Consider the following 6,104-nt stretch of genomic DNA (forward strand, 5'->3'; position numbering starts at 1 on the left):
ACAGAGATGGGGCAGGAGTTGGAGGAGTCGTGGGAGCAAGTGTTGGGTTAATGGAATGATTTTGTTTTGATTTGTTTAGTTTTATTTCATGTTTTGAATGGTAGTCATCCCAATATGTTTGTAGGAGAAATGGCTGAGGCCAGAGAGAGGGGAAAGTGCATTAATGTAGGGTGAGTGAGGGGCCATGTGACCACATGGAGGGACAGCCTGAGACAGGAGGGCTCCTCCCCCATCACTGCTCAGAAGATGAGGACACAGATGCCCAGGTGGGGAGTGCGGTGGAGCGTCTGTGCAATTCTCACCCGAGTCCTTCTTTTCTGAGTGGGGAACAAATGAGCTCATCCCCTCAGAGGGGAGCAGGGAGGGAGTCAAGGAGGCTGAGGAGCAAGGAGGAAGTGAGATGCAGCCCTTTCAGGAGGGTGACAGGGAGCTGACTGGGGAAATGGCATTTGGAGAGAGCAGGGCTGGGGCCCTGAACTCTGTGCTCTTCCCCTTAGAGAGAGAGACTTCGAGCAGCAGGATGATAGATAAGAGACTAGAAGTAAGTGCAACAAGATAGCCCAAATGTGAGAATTACATCAATTTTACTTTGTCATTTATCACTTTTTCCATCTTACAATTTTTCTATGGTCAATATAGATGACATCATGTTATTATACATCATGTTATTATACGTGTTATTATACATCATACATACGCATCATAATCAGAATGTAAATGCTTTAAAGAGAAGGAGATGGTGGGAAAATCAGCATCTCAGGGCACAGAGCTGTAAGGGCTCGGCCTGCCCATCTGTGCTCTGAGCAGGGGACTCAACAGAGCCTTTGCATGATGTTGTAGGACCCTGCTCTCTGGGGGGCCAAGAAGAGTCTCTCCCTTTTTTGGGGGGTGTGCTTATTGTTTTACTTATTATTATCATGTCTTTTCATGTTTTCAAGATGATGGTTTTTCTACATTGCATGCATTTTAAACTATTTTAGTGGGAGAATTTATCCATGTAATCTAGCCCACCTGGTTCAGAAAAAGAAATTCAAAAGTTTAATAGTTCAGTGAAAAGACTCAGAACCTGAGTCTTCAATCATGGTCTGAGGATGATCTGTCAGGTGTTAGGGATTTTAGGGTAGTTTCTTTTTTAAACATTATTCAATCATTACAAGAGAATTTGATACATACAGATACTAAAAAATAAAGAAGTCATATGGTAACCATTCATCCTCCAGTCACCCACATCCTCTACCCAAAATCCAGCACAGTCAGCCATTTGTCGTGTCTCCTATTTGAAAAATACACCTGTGCCCTAATGTCCACTGTTATATCAGGAAACAGGCTCAGGCCACAAACTGGGAGAAAATATTTGTAAATCACACAGTGTGATAAAGGACTTGTTTTAGAATACTCATCAAACCCTTAGAAAGGACCAATAAGAAAACAACTCATTAAAAACGAGCAAAAGTATGGAGAGCCGAAGAAGATGTACTCATGGGTAATAAGCACATGAAAAGATGTTCAGCAGCAGGTGTCATCAGGGAAATGCAAGTGACAACAGTAATCTGCCATCACACACTGTTAGATGGTGGAAATCCAGACAATGATAGTGTCACCTGCTGACCAGGACAGGGAGCCACAGAAAGCCTCAGTCACTAATGGTGGGAAGAAAAAACAGCACAGCCACTATGGGAGACGGTCAGCAGGTTCTTATAAAGTCAGATGCAGACTAAGCACACAACCTGCTGGTCCCGCTGTAAGGTACTTTCCAAGTCATTTGAGAACTCATGTTTGCACAACAACCTGCATGCAAATTGTCCCAGCGGAACAGCCCTCACCTGTGCACTGTACTTCGTGACTTCCTACAAAGACTATGGACAGGGACAAAGCCAAAGAAGGAACTTCACAGGGATCATCTGGGTTAGACGAGCTTAGCCAGGGGGTGGAAGTGAACTTCATCTATGATGAGCGAGTGATCACTGTATGTTCTTGCTATGTTGTGTGGAGAACCGCCCACCCAGGTGTGGTCTTCCCAAACAGGCTCAGTCAGCCTGATTCACAATGAGAGACAGTCTGCAAAGTACCCGAACCATCCTCCTCAAACAAGTCAAGGCCATGAAAAATCAGGGCAGTCTGAGACACAGTCACAGCCAGAGCAGCTGAAAGGAGCCATGATGGGACTCAATGAGGCAACTTGGATGGGATCTGGGGAGAGAAAACAAAACCATGACAGCAAATCCCACGTGGAGATCAGTAGTAATGTATGAATACTGTGTCATTAGCTATGACAAATGCACGATGGTGAGACTGGGGTTTAGGACAGGACAAGTGAGTGTGGGGTGCACAGGGACCCTGCACTAACGTTGTCACTTCTCTGTAAATCCCCAACTATTCTAAGATAAAAGAGTGTCGTTTGTAAAATAGCCATAAGCGAGATAGTCTGTCCAGGAGGATCAAGAATCTACTTTTCAGGGGCGCCTGGGTGGCTCAGTGGGTTAAAGCCTCTGCTTTCGGCTCAGGTCATGATCCCAGGGTCTTGGGATTGAGCCCTGCATCGGGCTCTCTGCTCAGCGGAAGCCCTGCCTGCCTCTCTGCCAACTTGTGATCTCTCTCTCTGTCAAATAAATAAATAAAATTAAAAAAAAAAAAAAAGAATCTACTTTTGCGTTTTCCTGGACTTGCGATGCAGGGGCTGGAGAGAGGTGTTGTGGGGAGGACAGATGGCAACTCAGACACCAGGCAGGGCTCCAGAGCGCTGCTCTCTCCGGATCCCTGTCCCACCGCTGCACCTGCCTCCAGGCTGCTGAGAAGGTCCCTTACATTCTCTCCCCCAGGACACGGAGTCTGCAGGTCCTCCCTCTGTACCTGACTCAGCTCAGCTCCGTGTGCCCCCTGGCGGTGAAGGACGGGAGCGCAGCAGCGCCCCCACTGTGGCCACAGGGCTGAGGGCAGAAGACCTGAAGGGCCTTTGAGTTTCTCCCCAGGAACCTCCCTAGGGTCTCCTTGTGCTCCCCAGGAGGGATACAAGGCTGTGCACACAGGAGAACGCTCCATCCACTGTCAGTCTCCAGTCTGGATTATCTATTTATATTCAAACAAATTGATTCTTCAGTCTGCCTCTCCAGGCTTTCAATGCAGTTTACCCATGGAATTTACTATATATCTTTCTTTTTGTTCTAGAATTTTTATTTGGTCTTCTTAGTTCATTCTGCTTCTTTGCTTCCGTTTCTTTTCTGTTCAACATTAATAGCAAGATTTTCTTACATTCCTTCAACACATATTTATTTAGTTCTTTGAACATAGTTCCTGAGGATGCGTGGGAGCCTTTGATGCTGATTCCCACATCTGGGCGCACTGGGAATACTTTTCTGTTGACTTTCTCATTAGAGTCACACATTTCTGTTTGAATAAGTCATACATTTCTTTGTATGTCTGGTAATATGCTCTTTCAAAGTGGATTATGCATTTTATGTTTAAGCAAATCTGAAATCTATTTTATTTTTTTGAAGACTGTTCTTTTCCTAGAATTGTTTAACCTGCTCAGACCCCACTGTGGCCTGAGCCCCTGCAGTGCTGACAGCTGTTGCCTGTGCCCTGTTTTTCTGCGTCTAGTGGCTGCATTTTCACCCTGGGTCCTGAGTGAGCTGCCTTCTGTCTGTGCAATTAGTGGCCACTCAGGATGTTCAGTTTCTACTCAGATTATGACACTCATCTTCTCTGTGGTTACTTTGTTCCTGAGATTTCCCCAAGACTTCCAAGTGCCCTGGCAACCATGAAGTCTGACATTTGATGCATTCATCCGGTATTGGATAAGGAAAGGGTTAAGGTGTAGGCAGGGAGAGGCAGTGGGCCCCTGGCTGGGAGACTATTCCTGGCAGGCAGAAGCTCTAAGCTAGAGTCAGCAAGAGATAAGGAAACAGACCCCTGGCCTCCAATGGTGTCGAATGGTCACCAGTATTTTTCGTTGGCAGCTCCAGTGTATCACAGAAAATGACCAAACCCCAAAGAAGTAAGTCATTAATGGTTTCTCAATGGTCCTTGCTCAAGCCAAGATGTCACAGGAATCTCAAGGCCACGAGCTTCCCAGTCAGTTCTCAAGAAGAGACTGCCACTGAAACCCTCAGTAGCAACCCATTCGGGACCCCTCTCACTCTAGAGAGCTTTCTCTTTCCTTTCTGTTCTCACCTTCACTAATAAACTTCACTTCACTTCACTACCCCTTTTTTAAAAAGGATTTTATTTATTTGACAGAGAGAGATTACAAGTAGGCAGAGAGGCAGACAGGAGCAGGCTGGGGGAAGCCGACTCCCTGCTGAGCAGAGATTCCCAATGTGGGACTCAATCCCAGGACCCTGAGATCATGAACTGAACCTAAGGCAGAGGCTTAACTCACCGAGTCACCCAGGCGCCCCTCCCTTGACCCTTTTGTGTCTGTGAGATTCATTCTTCGACTCCATAAGACAAAGAACCCTGTCATCCTGTAACATATGTGGCGAGTTGGCGTGGAAAATCATCACACTTCATCACTCACAGGGACTTCTCTGGCCTATGTAATGCAAATTTGGGTAATTTCCCCTTGTAAACCTTTTCTAGTATTTCCCGTGGGTCAAACACAGGGGGTTCTTCAAGGCAAGATAAAATAAGGTGTGACCTTCCCAGCAAGGCAAGGTCTCTTCTTAGGTTCCCAAAGGCTCTCCCTTGGAGTAATTTTTTTTTTTTTTTTAATTTGACAGAGAGAGAGCACAAGTAGGCAGAGAGGCAGTCAGAGGGTGGAGAGAGGAGAAGCAGGCTCTCCACTAAGCAGCAAGCCCAAGGATGAGGGGCTTGATCCTAGGACCTGGGAATCTTGACCTGAGCCGAAGACAGACCCTTAACTGACTGAGCCACTCAGGTGTCCCCTAACCCACTGGAACAATTTGGATTATATAATTTAGGAAAGGACTGATCTCCTGTAACACTGCATGGCCTCAGTAGGATTTATCAGTTAAATCTCTTCTGCAGAAAACAGGGCCCTGCATCAGGACCCCAACATAAGAGTCTTTTGTAGAACGTGTTTGCCCAAAGTGTCTGGCTAGTCAACTTCCTCCTGATATACTGGATGATAATTATCTAAGTAGACCTCCTCAGAATAAACCCAGGTTCCTAGAAAAAAACACAGGCCTTCCCTGGCAAAGGGGACAATGACTCTCACTCTCTCTCTCTCCATTCCTTCTAATGGATATGGGGCTTCTGCCTCATTTCCCAGGTTAATGGTTACCATTGGAACCCACTGTCTCTGGTTAGTCTACCACAGGAGGGGGACTTTAGGAAATATTCCCAGGCAGCTGCTGAAACTTCCTTTGTTTTGGGGAAGTTCCCTGTCTTCTCTGGCCTGACCTGGACTGCCTACTTCCACTCCGGTGGAAAAACAAACAAACAGAAATCTGCATCTGCTCATCTGTCCCAGCTGACAGGCTTTAGAGCAGGAACATTCTCTGCCTTCTGGGGGGCACTCTGCCTCTTCTGCCTCCCCCTCCCCCTCTTCCTGGTTCTGCACTACCTGGGGTGTGGCCTGAACACACTGCTCATTTCAGATTCCTCACCAGGGTCTCAGGTAAAAATTGACAATGGGGAACAAACGGATTGATTTCTAAAGGAGAATCCAAGTGAAATATAATGGGTATTTAAACTAATGTAAGTTTATTTGTTTAATTAAGATAAACATGTCCTTAAAGTTATCAGCATTAACTTTTTATTTTATTTTATTTTATTTATTTATTCTACCAAGATTTACTGAAGGTCAAATAAGCTTTTGTGATCTCTGTTATAATTTTTTAACAGAAAGATAACTTAAAATGATGGTTAATTTTATGCCTTGGAGTTTTCATGAATAATTGGTTAAGTTAGCTTTAAAAGTCTTTGCTAACCTGAAGCTTTAAAGGTTTGCTTGGATAATAAATTGGGATTAAATTCATTGGACATGTAGGTCTTTTTCAAGCAGGATAAAGTGCTAAAGCATTGATTACTGGGTACAGACTTGTGGTTTTGACTTCTTATTACAAAGAAACTAAGAATATTTGAGTTTGTTGTTAAACATGTTTTGTGCTTAACTGATACATAAATTTGTTGTCCATAAACTT

Source organism: Neovison vison, chromosome 1 (genome assembly GCF_020171115.1).
Source record: "Neovison vison isolate M4711 chromosome 1, ASM_NN_V1, whole genome shotgun sequence".
In the NCBI taxonomy this organism is placed as follows: domain Eukaryota; kingdom Metazoa; phylum Chordata; class Mammalia; order Carnivora; family Mustelidae; genus Neogale; species Neogale vison.